At 43.8% G+C, this 18,895-nt stretch overlaps 1 long non-coding RNA gene across 1 annotated transcript in view; it reads left to right on the top strand.

Annotated features, from left to right (window-relative positions):
* LOC120313775 overlaps positions 1 to 18,488 on the top strand; it is a 29,593-nt gene extending 11,105 nt beyond the window's left edge. The window contains exons 2-3 of the long non-coding RNA XR_005558253.1: positions 17,704 to 17,898; positions 18,431 to 18,488. This is a non-coding gene — a long non-coding RNA (uncharacterized LOC120313775). The remainder of the gene's footprint in view (positions 1 to 17,703; positions 17,899 to 18,430) is intronic.
* The last annotated feature ends 407 nt before the right edge of the window (positions 18,489 to 18,895 follow it).

The raw sequence follows: 18,895 nt of genomic DNA on the forward strand, positions 1-18,895 counted from the left end.
AGGATGATTGTGGGGTCCATGGTGCTCTCTGAGCCTGGTGGTTTTGTTGCAGACGTTTCATTCCCCAACTAGGCAACATCATAAGTGCTAGAAGGGAGTGGGGTTTTTGAAGAAGAGGAGGAGGAGGAGGTGGAGGAGAGGGAGGTGGAGGAGGAGAAAGAAGAGGAGGAGGAGGAGAAAGAGGAGGAGGAGGAGGAGGAGAAGAAGAAGAAGGAGGAGGAGGATTGTGGGGTCCATGGTGCTCTCTGAGCTGGTGGTTTTGTTGCAGACATTTCATTCCCCAACTCGGCAACATCATCAGTACTAGAAGGAAGTGGGGTTTGCAGAGTGGAAGAGAACTGTGGGGTCCTTAATGCTCTCTGAGCTTGGTTGTTGGCTTGCAGACATTTCATTACCCAACTAGGTAACTTCATCAGTGCTCTAGGTTGGAAAGTTAGAAAAAAATAAAATAAAACCAAATAAAACCAACAGAACATCCTAGGAAGCTATGCAAATTGTTCCCGCCAAGCCTACAGGGGCAATAGGGTTTGATTTTACATTTTAGACTGATCAATCACAGTTATGAACCATTGAGACGCATTTTCAATTTGCTTGAGTCAAAAGGCAGAGGATGTTAAGTAAATGTATGCATGGACATAAATAAAAAAATAAAAATGGGTGGAAACATTCTGCCTGGACATTGACGGATCCTAATCCTGGTGGGATTGAACAAACCAGCTATCTGGATCTGGATAAAAAAGCTGACAGATCTTGCCCGGAGGAAGCGGAAACTTGACAAAAGTTTAAATGTGGTTTGAACCTGGTGTTCCAATTGGCAACGGAGCTAAGAGCCGTGACTCAGTCAAAGCCGATCCAAGGTTTCCCAGAGTCTATGATCAGAGAAATTAATCACTTCATGCTGTGTTGAACTGTTGCTTAATTCTGGAGGGTCTTTCAGTTATTGGTATATCCTGGCTTGATTGGGGGCCCAATTTAGACAGATTCCCCCATCTAAGTTTAACGAGAGCAGAGAGCAGCGTTGCCTCTGTTTCTTTCCACGCAAGAGACTGTGTGGCTTTGAGGGCAAGTGGGACGGATCACGGTTACTCAGCCTCCTTGTTGATCCTTGGAAAGGACAGATCTCCCTCCCCTGCTGCCCCCTCCCCTTCCTTCATATTCTGTAGGCATCTGGGGCCTTCGTTCCATTGCTGGAGGAATGTGGGCAGAATCCAACTGGATCTCTCCCTTTACTGACATATGCATGAGTGGGGCAGTCGGTCGCTATTTCCAAGAAGGAGGTGGCAACGTCTGAGGACATGGATCGGATGAAAGTCACATGCCCTTTAAACAATTCCACCCAGAGCTCCCTTTCCTTGTAAGCTTGGGAGGACTGCTCTGTCTCAGCCAATGCACGGGAATGCACAGAAGCTGAGATCATGTCAAGAACCGCGGGCATATTCTCACCATATAAGTGCACAAACATTGCGAGAAAGTCACGGTTGCCAGCTTGGCATTGGGGGGCACCTGGCGTCTTGCAGCCGGCAGGAGAAATCATTCATCACAGGGTGGCTTTCTCTGGTCCCTTTCTGCAGAAATTGAAAGGATTAGAGAGAACAGGATGATGAAGGAGGGGTCATTTCTCAGGGGAAAGGAGGAGGAGGAGGCAGGGGGGAGGAGGAGGAAGGGGAGGAGGTGGAGGAGGAAGAAGAAGAGGAGGAGGAGCAGGAGCAGGAGCAGGAGCAGGAGGAGGAGGAGGAGAAGAAGAAGAAGAAGAAGAAGAAGAAGAAGAAGAAGAAGAAGAAGAAGAAGAAGAAGAAGAAGAGGAGGAGGAGGAGGAGGAGGAGGAGGAGGAGGAGGAGGAGGAGAAGCGGAGGAGGAGGAGGAGGAGCAGGAGCAGGAGGAGGAGGAGAAGGAAGAAGAAGAAGGAGGAGGAGGAAGAAGAAGAAGAAGAGGAGGAGTTCAACCTGATTCATTAAGACAATTGAAATCCATCCATTGCTGAGATCTTAGAGAGAACTTTACAACTACAGAGCTATCCATTTAATGGCACAGCATACAAGTTTAATGAACTGTTATTATAAATTATTATTATTATAAGTCTGTGGCAGTCAGCTGGTGTACAATTTAATAACATAATTAATTAATATAATGATTAATAATAAATAAACCCAGCCTGTTAATCTTAAGCTGGTCATCATTCCTGAACAGGATTGTTGCAAAGCTAAAAATGGATTTTCCTCATGCATCATCAGGGGTGACAGCAGGGTCTGGTCAAAAAAATCAAGATGGCCTCTCTAAGCCTTGCACCCCACCCCCATTGTGGCACTCTCCATTCACGAAAAAATGCACATCTTTCATCTACTTCCAGATAAAGAAAATGCATAGCATGCTTCATCCTCTTCGATTTTTCTTTTAGATTACTTCCAAACTGATTTCTCCTCCTTACCCTGATCTAGCTTCTCCCTGGATTTCCTATGTGCAAAAACAAAATAAAACAAAAACAAAACCACTTGCTAGGAAAGATGGAAGATAGGGGAGGATTTCATAGAAAACTCCGAGACCCCCACACGTTGGATCCTAATTTCAGATGCTGTTTCTTAACTCCAACACCCAAAGAGGTCCTGAAACCTGCCTATGTAACTCAATCTTCAACTTCAGGGTGAGTTCCTCTTAACCTCCTTTTATAACATGCACTGTTTAGTATAATTGGATTATCAATAATCCTCAAGTTTAGCCATGCCTCCATAAAGGTTAATACCGTAGATTGAGCCCGTAAGAAGGAGAACATAAACTAAACTCTCCTGTATGGCTGTATAAAAACTAATATCCATACGAGCAACTTAAATATTCTTGAGTATCGATGAAATAGGCACGGATTTTTCCTCGTTTTAAAAAAAAATGTAGGACAAAACTCTAGACAAGAAACTGAAATCAGACGGAAACTTAACTTCTACAGGGAAGGATTCAGCCATGTATTTTAAAGCAGGCTTTCTGTATTTGTAAAGATACAGACCTGAAACAGAAACTTCATATTTTCCAAAGCACAGACAGTATGTTGAAGATAAATTCAATTTTTTAAAAGAGTAAATATGAATGTATATTATCCCAATCTTTCTTTGGGGTGCAAATGCTGTTCCTTATTGGCACAATAATATAGGCATTATTATATCGGTGATACTATGGGTGCATTTCCAGACTAACGCAATAAAATGAATATTGCCCTAGAGCAAGTCACATTTTTTTTTCTGTTTTCCACAGCGTGTAAAAGCTTTGTTTATTGTAGTCTATTAAGTGTGCAACAGCATTAGGTTTAAAGAAAAATGTACATATCTTAGTTAAAAAAACTCTAGCAATTTTTGAGGGCTTAAAAAAAATGCTAATCGTCATCTGAGCTTTCAGTGAGTCGTAATCTCTTTTGCTGGTGGAAGGTCTTGTTAAAAAAAACCTCACAATCTCTGCAAAGCACAATGAAGGGAAGCACAATAAAAGCAGGTAGGCCTGAATCCCTCAGAAAACTCTCTCGGTGTTAGAATAATGGATTGTGTGCTAGATCTTGATTGATGAAGATAGATCTTGATTAATGACTATAGGACATGGCTGGGTTGGGACCTGGTCCTAAGCTATAAAAACAGTTAGGGTGGTGTTGATGTAGCATGTTGGGTTAATCTGGCCATAAAAGTTGATAAACCATGGTTGATGGCAGTTTCATGTCTGCGAAGGGGGCTATTAGTGTAAAACACAAAACGGGCCTCTCATTTCCTCGTTTACTTCACAGAGTTGTTTTGAAGATTTTTGTTTCTTTTTCTTTTTAAGGTATCCATTTCCCCCATCTGAGTTGCTTGGATTGAAGAGATTCAGTCCCCGGGGGTGAGACACTGGGCACATTAAGTCATCCTAAACATCTGGTTTTAGTTTGGTTGGGAACCAGCCTGGGGGGCAATGAACAAGGACAACTTTATGTGATCTATTATTATAGTTGTACCATTAAACCAATCGGAGAGAGTTCTCAAAGCGCCAGAAGGAAACTTATTGTCCTGAAGGCTACTTTGTCACTTCTCTACCCACCTGGGTTGACCCCAAGTGCCAGGGCTGTTATGCTAAAGAGAGAATGTCTCTCTCCCCCCCCCACACGTTCTGGGCCAGCCACCACTATCCAGGAACCCCCCTCCCAGAACATGGAGCTTGACCAGAAATGTTTCACACAGACTGTTGCTCCAGTGGTGTGAGGTACAAATTGGACAATCACTGTACCAATAAAAGAGGATCTTGGTAGCTCAGGGTGGAACTGTGAGGTCCTTGGTGCTCTCTGAGCTTGGTGGTTTTCTTGCAGATGTTTCATGACTCGACTAGGTTATATCATCAGTGCTAGAAGGAAGAGGGATGTGAGGAATAGAGAAGGAGGAAGAGGAGGAAGAGGAGGAAGAGGAGGAGGAGGACAACAACTGTGGGAACCTTGGTGCTCTCTGAGCTTGGTGGTTTCTTGCAGATGTTTCATGACTTGACTAGGTAATATCAGTACTAGAAGGAAGAGGGATGTGAAGAATAGAGGAGGAGGAGGAGGAGGAGGAGGAGGAGGAGGAGGAGGAGGAGGAGGAGGAGGAGGAGGAGGAGGAGGAGGAGGACTGTGGAATCCTTGGTGCTCTCTTGGTGGTTTTCTTGCAGAGTTTCATCACCCAGCTAGGGAACATCATTGGTTCACTGCTGAGTAATGAAACATTTGTGAGAAAACAACCAAGCTCGGAGAACAACAAGGACCCCACAACCACAACCTTACTCTTCTCTATCCCCCTGCTGGTTTGGGGGCACAGATTCAGGACTTGCCTGTATTTCTACAGGTCAGGCTCGGGTGGATAATAATTCTGATCCCCCAGGTTGGACTTTCTAGCTTAAGTCTTACAAAAACAAAACAACAACAACAACAAAAAAAAACAACCCAACTGATGACCCTAGCACGACAATGCAAGAACTGAGTGAAGGATGACTTATCCAAAAGTCCATGATTTAGTGCAGGGCTCTTCAATTTGGTGACTTTAAGTCTTGTGGATTTCAACTCCCAGAATTCCCCAGCCAGAAGACCACAAAGTTCTTAAAGTTGCCAATTTTGGGGACCACTGGCTAATATAATGCAAGAAAGCTGGTAGTTGATTACTGAATGGATCATGGTAAAATGTGGTGAAAGGACCAATTAGAGATAGCTTTTTTTCCCACTAGATTATGGTCAGAATCACAGCTGGTTAACCCAGCAAAGTAGACCAGGCTAAGGTAGCCAAAGACACCCAAACTAATATTGCATTTATTATAAGGTTATACTAACACACTCTTGCACGTCTGAATGTTCTCTTCAGCATCAACTGATCATCTTTATGGCAATATGAAAGTCATGAAGTTTGGCCTATGAATTTAGCAAAGCCTGGGGATAAAATAACCTAAGCTGGTTGATTTCACCCTCTTTTCAGAATAACAGAAAAGAATAACAGAGTTGGAAGGGACCTTGGAGGTCATCTAGTCTACCCTCCTGCTCAGGCAGAAACCCCAATACCATTTCAGACAAACAGTGGTCCAGTTCTTTCTTAAAAACCTCCAGTGATGGAGCACCCACAACTTCTGGAGGCAAACTGTCCCACTGATTAATTGTTCTCACTGTTAGGAAATTCCTCCTTAATTCTAAGTTGCTTCTCTTCTTGATTAGTTTTCATCCACTGCTTCTTTTCAAGCCAATCCAGATCCAGATAATTCCATTGGTTTGTTAAAAACAAAATACCATTGAGTTTGCCTTGGACTGGGAGAATTTTGCTAATTCTACATCCTCTTCCTATGAATCGAGGTAATCATTTCAAATCCGCTCAGTTATTGCTTGAAAACATTCTATGGATGGTTTGATTGAATGCTGGCTGAGAGGCAGATAGACTGCAAGGGAACTCAAAGCCGAGGCGTAGGCCAATATTTATTGTTGCGGCAGCTGAACACTGATGTAGTATCCTATGCAGGAGCCAAAACAGCCCCCTTTCTTTTAAACTGCCCCCCTCCCTGTTGCAGTGCAAATTCCTGTTATGCATAATGTATTATGAACTACAGTTTCTAGATAATGTTTCCCTTTATGAACTACTTATTCCCATTATTGACCTCAGATTTAAATACGTCTCAGAAGAAAGAGGCAATGTGTGGCGAAGAAGGATTGCTTCATAAATAGGCTGAAAGAGAAACCCAGAACTTGGGGTGGGGGGAAACCACAGGTCCTTTGGAAAGGAAATGTTGCCAGGTTTTGTTGGAGAAAAAGGTCCTTTGGAGTCATTGGGAAAAGTTAAGAGAAGTTTTTAAACCATCATCACCACAATGGGAAGGAAGGAAGGAAGGAAGGAAGGAAGGAAGGAAGGAAGGAAGGAAGGAAGGAAGGAAGGAAGGAAGAAAGGAAGGAAGGAAGGGGAGGAGGAGGGAGGGGAGGGAGGGAGGAAGGAAGGGGAGGAAAAGGAAGAGGAGGAGGAGGGAGGGAGGAAGCAAGGAGAGGTGGGGAGAGAAGGGAGAGAAGGAGAGAAGAAATGGAGGAGAGAGGGAGGAGAGATTGAGGGAGAAAGAAAGAAAGAAAGAAAGAAAGAAAAGGAGGAGGAGGAGGGAGGGAAGGAGGAAGATAGGAAGGAAAAAGGGAAGAAAAAAGGAAGGAAGGAAAGAAAGAAAAAGAAAGAAAGAAAGAAAAGAAGAAAGAAAAAAGAAAAGGAGGAGGAAGGAAGGAAGAAAGAAAGAAAAAAGAAAGAAAGAAAGAAAGAAAGAAGAGGAGTTGGGAGGGAGGGAGGGAGGGAGGGAGGGAGGGAGGAAGGAAGGAAGAAAGAAAAAAAGAAAGAAGAGGAAAGGAAGCAAAGGAAAGGGAAAGGAAGGGAAGGAGAGGAAGGAGGAAGGAAGGAGGGAACAAAATAGAGGAGGAAGAAAAAATTCCAAAATTTAGCTTACAAAAGCTGGACCTCCATAGATTCACAGGCGGCATCTTAACAGCTATTGTTCATCAGTTGCATTTCTCTTTTAAAAAAAGTTACTGACACTTGTATATAATGACTCGGGTCAGAAACAGTTCACTGGTTTAATTGAGATTTAACATTTAGACATCAATCTTACCTTTGCTTCGTTGCAGAGTGATTTCTACCATCAGTTCCTTACTCGGATTAAGAGTTATGGGGCTGGAGTTTTACCCATCCCACTTTATATTATGCTGCAAATAAAGTTTCGAGACTCCTCTCCATTGTCCCTGAGTTAATTTGTAAGAGGTGGGGCTGCATCCATTTTTTTTCCTTAAGGTTTAGGGGATGAAGTGCTGAAATAAAACTCTTTAGATCTTAGAAAGGCAGAGAAAACACGCTGGATTGACTCAGAGGCTAGCTGGTTTCTTTTGGCATCCTGAAAGTGATAAAGAACAAATTCTAAGGTCAACGCAAATCAAATAAACGTGGGAAATATTACCCCCATCCCTAGCCCTGCCAAAATTCTGGTTTGATGCTTAGGGTTTTTTTTTAAAAAAATCATTCAGAATTTAGTTTTTCATTTTGACCAAGCCAGATTGCACAGATCTGAGAGATGGGGTGGTGGGAGGGAGGGGGGGCACAGTGGGGAGGAAAGGGGAAAACAAAATTAAAATTAAAACAAGGGCAAATCCCTGAACTCCTCAAGTGGGTCCCACCGGCACTCCTGCTCCTCGTGAGATGAACTCATCCCGAACAAGCCAGGACTGTGTGGTGTACTTTTAACCTAGTTCGACCTCGGCCGTTAGAGGTTAATTTTAGGGGTCAGAAGAATTATTTCGAGGTATGGAGGCTGGCGCCCACGAGAGCATTACCCCAATTTGCAAAGAGACCTGGGTCCTCCCCGTCTATTTCCTTTTCTGCAGGCAAATTAGATAACCTTGGGACTGACATAATGCCCTCGGAGACTCTGACGTTGGTCTTGCTTACCGCATTTCAGAGGATTTACTTACCCGGGGAACAGGGCGGGGGGGGGGGTGCAAAACACTACGCTGGTGACTTGGAAGTCATTTGGAAAGGAAATTGTCCATTCTTTGAGATGGGCACTCAAGACCCTCTATTTTCAAGGGGTGGGTTGCTAGTCTGGGTTTTCCTTCACTTCTGAATGTTACATAGTGCCCAAGAGTTACTCCAAAATGAATATTCTGCTAACTGAAGATTTTCCCCCAAATCCTTCCTTCCTGCCTTCCTCGCTCCTTCCCTCCCTTCCTCCCTTCTTTCTTTCCTCCCTCCCTCTCTTCTTACTTTTCTATCTTCTTTCCTCCCTCCCTCCCTTCTTTCTTTTCTATCTTCTTTCATTCCTTTCATCCTCCCTTCCTCCTTCCCTCCCTCCCTCCCTTCCTTCTTTCCTTCTTTCTTTCCTCCCTCCCTCCCTTCTTTCTTTTCTATCTTCTTTCATTCCTTTCATCCTCCCTTCCTCCTTCCCTCCCTCCCTTCCTTCTTTCCTTCCTTCTTTCCTCCCTCCCTCCCTTCTTTCTTTTCTATCTTCTTTCCTTCCTTTCATCCTCCCTTCCTCCTTCCATCTCTCCCTTCCTTCCTTTCTTCTTTCCTTCCTTCTTTCCTCCCTCCCTCCCTTCTTTCTTTTCTATCTTCTTTCATTCCTTTCATCCTCCCTTCCTCCTTCCCTCCCTCCCTCCCTCCCTTCCTTCTTTCCTTCCTTCTTTCCTCCCTCCCTCCCTTCTTTCTTTTCTATCTTCTTTCCTTCCTTTCATCCTCCCTTCCTCCTTCCATCTCTCCCTTCCTTCCTTTCTTCTTTCCTTCCTTCTTTCCTCCCTCCCTCCCTTCTTTCTTTTCTATCTTCTTTCCTTCCTTTCATCCTCCCTTCTTCCATCTCTCCCTCCCTCCCTCCCTCCCTTCCTTCCTTCCTCCCTTCTTTCTTTTCTATCTTCTTTCCTTCCTTTCATCCTCCCTTCCTCCTTCCATCTCTCCCTCCCTCCCTTCCTTCCTCCCTCCCTTCTTTCTTTTCTATCTTCTTTCATTCCTTTCATCCTCCCTCCCTTCTTTCCTCTCTCCCTCCCTCCTTCCCTCCCTCCCTCCCTCCCTCCCTCCCTCCCTCCCTTCCTCCCTCCCTTCCTTCCTTCCCTTTTGGGAGGAATTTCTTCTTACTCTTAATTCCAAGGATTTAAGTCATTGGGAAACCACGATAGATCTGCTAATCTTTAAGGTGTTCCAGGATATTGAAATGAGGTCAAGGAATGGGTCACCTGACTCTTACATTCTACCTGGCCCACCTGCAAAATAGATCGGAACAGGCTGTCCAAAATTCAAACTGAATTATAAACTTTGTGATTATTTTCACTCTTGTGACCAAGAGTATGTTTTTAATCCTCTTTTTCATGGAATCAACTCTATTTCTTATATGGTTCCTTGACAATGGTTGAGCGTTATTTTATTTCATTAATTATTGAGCACCCTGGGTTGAACTTATTTTCCAAAAGCCCCCGAAGGCAGGACAAGCAACAATGGACAGAAAGCAATATCAAGGAGAGAAGCAACCTGGAATTAAGGAGAAACTTCCTAACAGTGAGGACAATCAACCAGTGGAATGGCTAGCCTCCAGAAGTTGTGGAAGGTTTTAAAGCAGCGATTGGACAGCCACTTGTGTCAAATTATAAAGGGTCTCCAGCTTGAGCAGGGGGCTGGACTAGAAGACCTCCAAGGTCCCTTCCAGCTCTATTTGGATTGAGTTGAGTTAGTCAGAATGGTGAAAGGACACCCAGTCAGAGCCCCAAAATATGTATTTAAAGCCATTTTAAAAAGTGTTATCAAGGCACAAAAACAGATCCAGACAAAGTAAATGAGGTACCCATCGCCAGTTATAGATTACCCCATGGGCATGCCCGTTATCACCAGACAAAGACCTCCTCTCCCAGGTCTCATGCACACATGCACACATGCACGCACGCACACGCAGAGGAGCTCAGATGCGCCTGCCCCCAGCTGCCCACCCATAGAACAAGATGATCCCCAGATGCACCTTCCCTCTCCCTTCCCTCCCCTGCTTAGATCCATCTGCATATTTTTATTGCCACTGTCAGGAACACGAAAACTCTCTCTGCCAGCACTCAGCACTGGAAATTTATAGGCCGGCTCTGCTAGAGCGAGGGGCTGCCAGAGAGAAGTGGGGCGGCTGGGGGGGGGGGAGCAAGAGTGATGGAAGGCAAAAGACCTATAAACCGTTGGCCCTTGATTTATGGGCCAACCTAGCCTGGTTGGTAAGCTCTAGATGTTCCTCGTTGTGCATTTCGGCTTAGGAACTTCTGAATCTCTGTCTGTTTGTCTGGCTCACTCTCTCTCACACACTTACACATATATATGCTAGGACACAAACACACACACACACACACACACAGCCTCTCCCGCCTCTCTCTGGCCTTCCCTGTCCTACTCTGGGTCCTGAGTCAGCCCAGCTGGTGGACGACAGAGCGATGCAAACTCTGGTGCAGACAGAGCTAAAGTAAACAGTTGTGATCATTCAGCAGGCAGTTAGCAGCCTTTGGACAGATGAGCAGGGCTGAAGGAAGACCACACACGCAACCCCCTCCCCAGACCACACAGGGGCCAGACTGCCCTGACATTGCACGCAACACACACACACACACACACACACACACACACACACTCACACATACACACACACACACACACACACACACACTCACACACATACATGCTCCCGCACGAACGACACTTCTGCTGCCCGCTAAGAATATAGGTTTGTTTTTTCTTTTTTCTTTTCCTGGACGGAGAAGAAGTTGCAGAAATGATCTTCCTAACAACAACAAAAAAAATTAAAAAAAAATTGCAGAAATGGCCTCCCTTGGTTTTCTGAACGCTTCTGATGCCAACGATGGATTGCTAACAGGGTTGTTGGTTTTTCGTTTTTCGTTGTTTAATTTGCAAACTGTCCAGAGTTGCTTAGAAAGTGAGAGGGCCAGGGTATGAATTCAATCAATAAACACTTTCCCAAATAGGTCTTGACTTAAGGGCTACTCCTAAATGGAAATTGGTCTAGGCTGGAGGGTAAAGGATTAACAATGATTTATTGTTATCAATGATTGTGATTCATGCGGTTATGGATGCCTGCCTTCAAGATGTAGACCTTTTGGTGTTCTGCCCTTAGAACAGAATAACAGGGTAATTTATTTATTTATTTATTTATGAGACTTCTATACCGCTTTAAGTGCAAGCACTCTCTAAGCGGTGTACACCAGTAAGCAATGTATATATATATTTACATTGCCCCCAACAATCTGAGTCCTCATTTTACCTACCCCGGAAGGATGGAAGGCTGAGTCAACCTTGAGCCGGTGAGATTTGAACTGCTGACCTGCTGAACACAGTCAGCTAAAGTGGCCTGCAGTATTGCACTGTTGCTGGAAGGGACCTTGGAGGTCTTCTAGTCCAATTCCCTGCTCAAGCAGGAAACCCTGTATCATTCTGGACAACTTCTGGAGGCAAGTCATTCTATTGATTTAGCTGTCAGGAAATTTCTCCTTGGTTCCAGGTTGCTTCTCTCCTTGATTAGTTTCCATCCATTGCTTCTCGTCCTGCCTTCAGGCGCTTTGGAGAACAGCCCCTCTTCCTTGTGGCAGCTTGATGAAACTGCCCTGTTTGGGGTGGGGGTGGGCAGTGAGGGCGATGGAAGCAAATTTGGGCATGCAGATCAGGGCTGTAGCTGAGCCAGGAAAGCCACCCAGCCTTAAAGGGCAGGAGGGTGTTTTGGGAGTGACCCTTCAGGGCAAGCAAAGGAGCGAGCTTTCCATCATCCTAACACGGGCGCCTCAACTGCTGCTCTGGGGGCAACGCCAGGCCGAATTCCAGCCCCAGCCTCCCCCATCTGCAGTTCTTCAAGGGCCTAGAAAGAGCCCGGACGCTGCTTGATAAGGTCACTTGCAGGGGGGGGGGGATTTTCCACTGTTGTGGGCTTTCTGTTCCCCTCCTGGCACAGAACCTCATGATGAATCAGTTAATCTGGCCAAAGATCTCAGTCTTGCAAAAGACCAGAAAGGAGATGGGTGGTGCTTAAGATGGAAGACAATCTATGGTCTCTCTCTGTCTCTGTTTTCATCTATCTATCTATCTATCTATCTATCTATCTATCTATCTATCTATCTATCTATCTATCTATCTATCTATCTCCTTTTGTCTTTATCTTCTCTCTCTCTCTCTCTCTCACACACACACACACACACTGCGGGGGGGGGAAGGGAGGGAGAGAGAGAGAGAGAGAGAGAGAGAGAGAGAGAGAGAGAGAGAATGAGAATTACTGGTCTCCAATTCTTACTCCCCAAGATCCAAGCCATGTTGCAGTCGATACAATAATGTAGATCCAAGTCATAATCAATAACACCTGATATAAAGTTCACCCATCAAGAATTCTGAGATCTGTTCTCGGCCGCACAATATTCTGCATGGCTTAGAATATGTGTGGCCAGTAGACATTTTAGGCTACACAATGTTATGGATGCACATATTCCCCAATATTCACACCATATTCATATGTTCACACAATATTCTGTAGGAGCCACCGTCTGCTCTCTCCCACTGTCTGTTCTCAAAATACTATCAATATTTTGATAATATTCTCCTCCAAAGGAGGAATTCCAAGTGATTAGAGATCGTGGATTCTAATGGACATGTTGATCTCACCAAAGCCATAACCAATCAGATGTCACATCTATGGGTGACATCCCTGAGGAAAAAAAAGTCAGCACAGAATATCTTTATTTAGTCATATGATTCCATGAGTTAGGAAGGCAAACGAGCTTGTTAAATATAATGGTTAGGATCATAAACTATCTGGCTTTTGGCTTGTTTTGGGAGTTGGCAGCCTCTGTTTTATGGTTTCGTGTGATATTTGAACCCGGGCACTTAAGATTTCTCCAATCTATCATGGTTAAAGCAATTGTGGCTTTGTGAGATGACAGGGCCCAGCCCTGATTTCCTAAACATGTTGTAGCTCTTTCGCTGTAATCCACCTCAAATTACTCTCCTGTGTGACTCTCTCTGGTTGCTTCTTGACCTTCCTTCGACTTCCACGACTCTTCCTTTTGGCTCAGCCCCAAGGATGCCTTTCCTCCCCAAAGACTTCCACAGTTTATGGGAAGAGGAGCGGCTTGGATGAGGGGGCTTCCCTGCGCAGAGCGCTCCCTTTGGGGCAGGTCAGTTCCAGGTTCCAGAGGAAACCAAAGGTCAGCTAGAAAAGGAAATGGCCCTTTCATAAACTCATTGCCAACCAGGGACAGCAGAGCTTCACAATGCCTTGGTCCTCCAGCCAGCAGCCACAACTTCCTCCCACGCTTCGGGCATCCAGAAGAGTGGCCTTGAAGCAGCCCAGTGCCACCGAGGGACCCTCTGCAGCTGGAAGTGCCTTACAGACCCTGGGCTTAAATTCAGCAACTTCTTCCCCAACAACACAGTAGCAAAAGTTCGTTGTGCTTTGTTCCCTCCCTTGTGTTTTAAAAAATGGACACATTGGGCTAAGGTGAACGTCAACCTATTCTCCAAAGCTCCTGAAGGCAGGACAAGAATCAACGGATGGAAAGTAACCAAAGAGAGAAGCAACTTAGAATTAAGGAGGAATTTCCTGACAGTGAGAACAATTAATCAATGGAACAACTTGCCACCAGAAGCTGTGAATGCCCCAAGGCTGGAAGTTTTTAAGAAAAGACTGGATAGCCATTTGTCTGAAATGGATAGGGTTTCCTGCCTGAGCAGGGGGTTGGACTAGAAGACCTCCAAGGTCCCTTCCAACTTTATTATTATTATTATTATTATTATTATTATTATTGTTGTTGTTGTTGTTGTTGTTGTTGTTGTTGTTGTTGTTGTTATCAGAGCATCAGCAGAACATAGGGCTATTTCCCTCTCCTTGGGTGTCTACGGAGGTTCTCAATCACCCCAGGTCATGATTATCCCAAAGATGCTTTTTTAAAAAGCAACTGGGATTTCTGATTTTTCTTTAAGAAGTTTCACTTCTCATCCAAGAAGCTTCTTCAGTTAGTTAGGTAGAAGCTCTGTAGTAGATGTTAAGTCATCAGCCAAAGTTTTCAACTGTTGGTTCCCATAACTCACTAAAAGGGAGTTTAGTGCCGCGCAGGACCATTTTTATCTTAAGATGGTTTTAACACCACTAAAATGGTGGCCCACCCATCTCGTTGCTTCAGTCCCTGTGACCATACCTGGTTCGACTCCTGGACAAGGTCTCCAAAGGGTTGATCTGAAATGATACCCAGTTCTCAGAAGATGTTTGAAGGCTTTCCATTTTTTTCCCCGCCTCCCCTCCCCCTCATGTTTCCTTAAGATCGAGAACCTGGAATGTTGGAGCTTCGAGCATTTGGACTGAATTAAGAACAGGATCCAAGCAACGTCTTCGTCAGCTTCCTCCCTTATGCAACAGGGTTGCTGGACACCTCCAATCCGGCTGGGATTTTGGCTCCGTTTGCAATTTGAAAGGAAACAGTACAATTGGCTTTTTCCCTGATATTTTTTCCTGAGGCAAAGTTCTCCACGTTTGCTGAAACAATATGAAATGGAATGGTTCCCATCCTTATTTTAAAAGGGAAGAAAAGAAACTCGAGTAAATGAAGATTTAAATTTAGATCTGTAGTCTGCACACCAAGAGTTTGAAGTCACAAGTTTTGCGTCTAAGCAAGAGAAGGCCGCTAATGCCAAGAGAATCACTGTGTCAGCTTCTTCTCTTCTCTTCTCTTCTCTTCTCTTCTCTTCTCTTCTCTTCTCTTCTCTTCTCTTCTCTTCTCTTCTCTTCTCTTCTCTCTTCTCTTCTCTTCTCTTCTCTTCTCTCCTCTCCTCTCCTCTCTTCTCCTCTCCTCTCCTCTTCCTCCTTCTCTCCTCTCCTCTCTTCTCCTCTTTTCTCTTTCTCTTCCTCTTCTCTTCTCCTATCCTATCCTATCCTATCCTATCCTATCCTATCCTATCCTATCCTATCCCTCCCTTTGAAAGATCTGGATTCAAACTGTAACATAACATGCTGATATATTACAACAGTTCATTTAGTGACCATTCAAAATCACAACAGCACTGAAAAAAGTGCTGTTGTTCTCAGAGCTCAGCTACAACCCCAGACATCAGGTCATCTCCTTAAATTTGATTTAAGAACAACTTCCCAGTAAATTGAACCGGCATCTGGTATTGGTCTCTCTGTCATCCTTCTCCTATCTCTACTCCCTCTGATCTGGGGTTTGATTCTTTGCTCTGAAAACTCTGCTGAATTTCTGTTCTTCTTTTTTTTAAAAAAAAGAAAGAAAAAAAAACACTTGCTGAACCTGGGAAGATCAATCTGATTAGCTCTGGTGGCTCAGGAATCTTTTGCCGGTATATTCCATTTATCAGATTGCTGATGGAGGCTCCAGCTTAGAGGATGAAGAAAACTGATGGGAATCCCAACAGAGCATTAAGGCCGAAGGGGGGGGGGGAGAGAGAGAGCCATTATTAATTGGTTTCAGTTCCCGAAGGCTGAAAAGGCGGAACTCTGTGTAATAGATTTATCTTTTAATCTCCATCGTTTGATCCAAACCAATCCTTGCAGCTTAACGTGGCCAGGAGACGCATAGAAGGCGGCTGTTGATAGAATTCACAGTGAATGTTTGGACAAACTCCTGTGGGTGTCTTTCATTTTAACAGCTTTTAAGGGCACCATAACTAGGGACCCCTCCAGAATATGTAAGGATACACAGTGTATAAGTCTGAGTCAAATTCTGATATCTCCTGCTTCTGGTTTCCTAAGAAATCTTACGAGGAATTTTCTTACGTATTGGAGGAAAAGCTGCAATATTACTATCATCAATTCTATTATAATAATACCACTAGTGTTTACTTTAAATAAACACTGTTGAAGCAAAACAAGCCAGATCTTGCCACTGGCTTACAAAGACGTTAAGTGAGAAGAAGCCACAGAGAGGAAGAGAACAGTAAACAGACAGGTGAAATTGTTAAAACTGTGCAGCTATTTTTGTGCAGTGTAAGGCCTACACTTTGCTCAATACACAAGCCTTCCTCATTCTTTGTCTCCTGAGGGTCAAAAACATGAAGATGGAAGCCAGAACTGTGGAGTCACCTGAAGGCAGGACAAGGAGCAACGGATAGAAAGTAATCAAGGAGACAACCAACCTAGAACAAAGGAGAAATTTCCTGACAGTGAGAACAATTAACCAGTGGGGCGACCTGCCTCCAGAAGTTATGGGTGCTCCAACATTGGAGGTGTCCAAGAAGAGATTGGACAGCCATTTGTCTGAAATGATATAGGGTCTCCTGATTGAGCAGGGGTTGGACTAGAAGATCTCCAAGGTCTATTCCAACTCTGTTATTCTTTTCTATTATTCTGAATTCAAGTCCTGCTCCTTTCAGGAGCTCACTGACACTTGCATCCAATGGTCCCAGATGTCAGCATCGTATCTGCTCAAAAAAGGGACTTTAGTGCAAGGCTTTTCAACTTTTTCACCCATTGTGCCACTTTTAGGATATGGCAACATCCGAGTACCACCAGTTGCCTAGCAAAGTGTCAAAAACTTGATGACCCCCCCCAAAAAAGGAAAAAAGTGATAAAGTACAGGTAGTTCTTGACTTACAACAGTTCGCTTAGTGACTGTTCGAAGTTACAATGGCACTGAAAAAAGTGCCCCCTAAGCCACAGCCGAGCAAGACACCTGCCTGCCCACCCGGCCTCGCTCTTCCTCCTGTCCGAGGTTTTCATTGTTGTGAGCATTTCTGTTGAGGATTGGCAGCGGGGGTGGAGTGGGGGGTGTTTGGTTTTATTCTCCCCATCTGCTGGGTGGTTGCAGCAGGTTTTGGTCACTTCACGTGACCCTGGGAGACTGTGACTGTCATAAATATGAATCAGTTGCTGGTTCAGCTCATTGCTCTCCCCCGTTACCACTTTTCTAGGATGGTTGTGTACCACCTGCCAGGTGCCAATGTACCATAGGTGGCATCCGTATCACTGGTTGAAAAGCCCTGCTTTAGTGCATTGCCAGCATGGACTCTCCAGGACTCAAAAATTTATATGCATACAGCATTTGCTGCTTTACTGAAGCCCAATGCTTGAAAGACAGGACTAGCTACTGTTTGGTTTCAGTGGAAGGTTCAAGCACAGAGCTGAGACTCTGGAAAGTGGAATGTTTCTATCCAAATCAGTTCCGACTGCAATGTCAGTTGCCAAACAAGCACTTTTACTGAAGTGTTTTTCAATCTTGGCAACTTGAAGATGTGTGGACTCCCTCCCAGAATTCACCTGGCAGCCAGAATTCTGGGAGTTGAAGTCCAGACATCTTCAGGTTGACAAGGTTGACAAATAATAATTAAGTTGAAATAACAAGTGTGTTTGTTCTTGCACATTAACGAGGGGTGGTGGTGTATTTATTTATTTATAAATGTATTGGCCACAATTGCTTCTCTCTCACCTTCCAAGAGGAAAAAATCCATCTGAAATAGCCGTCAAGCAGTGTAAATGATAATAAATCAATGTTCTAAGAAGGGATCAATCCAACAGATCACATCCAACTGTTGGACAGTAACACCTCAGAGTTCTTTCCGGTTGCCACAGAATAGATCTGCAGACCAGGCTCTGCCAGTTTATTGTAAAAACATCTCCATGATCCCAAGTTCTTTCTTTGTACAAATCTGCAGACTTGGTGACCCAGGTAAGCATCAGAGACGGTTTGCTGGACTGTTTGACCTTTCACCTCTTCTTACTAAATAGACTTAATTGCTGCATTGGTCTGTCATTTGAGCTACAAAGAATTGCACTGAGGTCATCCAAAGAAAGCGTGGCTTCTCAGCCAAGACCAGGGAGCCTCTAATTTAATCCTGCAAGGAAAGAAAAACACTGAAGGCATCATCGCTGGACGGGAGACGCCAGTGGCCTCTGCAAGAGGAGTTGGAATTAAACTCTAAAGTAAGGATTTGGGTGTATTTTCGTCAAATGTTAGCCACCATAGTTTGGGCTGGGGGAGACCTCAGTTATAATCTAGAAATTATGTTTCTTTAACTTGTTCGCTTTCCATTTCCAAAATTAACAAAAAGTTATAAAGAAACAATGATAAGATGGGCGAAAAACTTTGGCTATAATATAGAATTAAAAAAGTGGCAAATGCTATGGGAGAGAAACTACAAACTAACAATGTCAACTTCATATAAAGAAAACTTGTATAAAATGTTTTATACATGGCACTTGCCACCAGCAAGATTAGCAAAAATGTTTTAAAATATGTCGGATAGATGCTGGAAATGTAAACATAATATAGGCACATATTACCACATTTGGTGGACATGTGGCAAAGCTAAGGCTTATTGGAAAAAGATACATACGTGGTTAGAAAACATATTAGGTGAGCATGCTGATTTTAAACCTGAACTTTTTTTACTAGGTATAATGCCTGAAAAGATTAACAAGCAAAGTCTTTATTTAATTTTACACATTACTACAGCAGCGAGAATAATCTTTGCACAATACTGGAAGAATGAAGAATTGCCATAATAATGAGGAAAATATTGGAATGTGCAGAGATGGACAGATTAACTATGAGACCGAAAGATAAAGAAGATACAGACTACTACCAAATTTGGGATTTATTTTATTGTTGGTTGGAGGAAAGAATGAAGGATTAGGAATCAAACATGTATTAGCATAGCTAATCCCAGACAAGAAGTTGATTGCAAAGATTAACATATGTATATAAAAGAAAACCAATAAAATCTTTATAAAAAATATAATTTAGAAATTGTGAAATAGCAGCAGAAGTCTAGGGGTCTGTAGCTCACAGAAGTCATCATAAACATCTGGCAAAACTTACAATGGCTTCATGTGAAGCCTGGCATTATTGTGAGCATGTGACAAAATTTATGTCATGGGCTATTTCATAGTTTCCCTCTCTTCTGCTGTATTTGGAGGC

Source organism: Crotalus tigris, unplaced genomic scaffold, assembly GCF_016545835.1.
Source record: "Crotalus tigris isolate CLP2741 ecotype Arizona unplaced genomic scaffold, ASM1654583v1 scf7180000018783.1386937, whole genome shotgun sequence".
Taxonomy (NCBI): domain Eukaryota; kingdom Metazoa; phylum Chordata; class Lepidosauria; order Squamata; family Viperidae; genus Crotalus; species Crotalus tigris.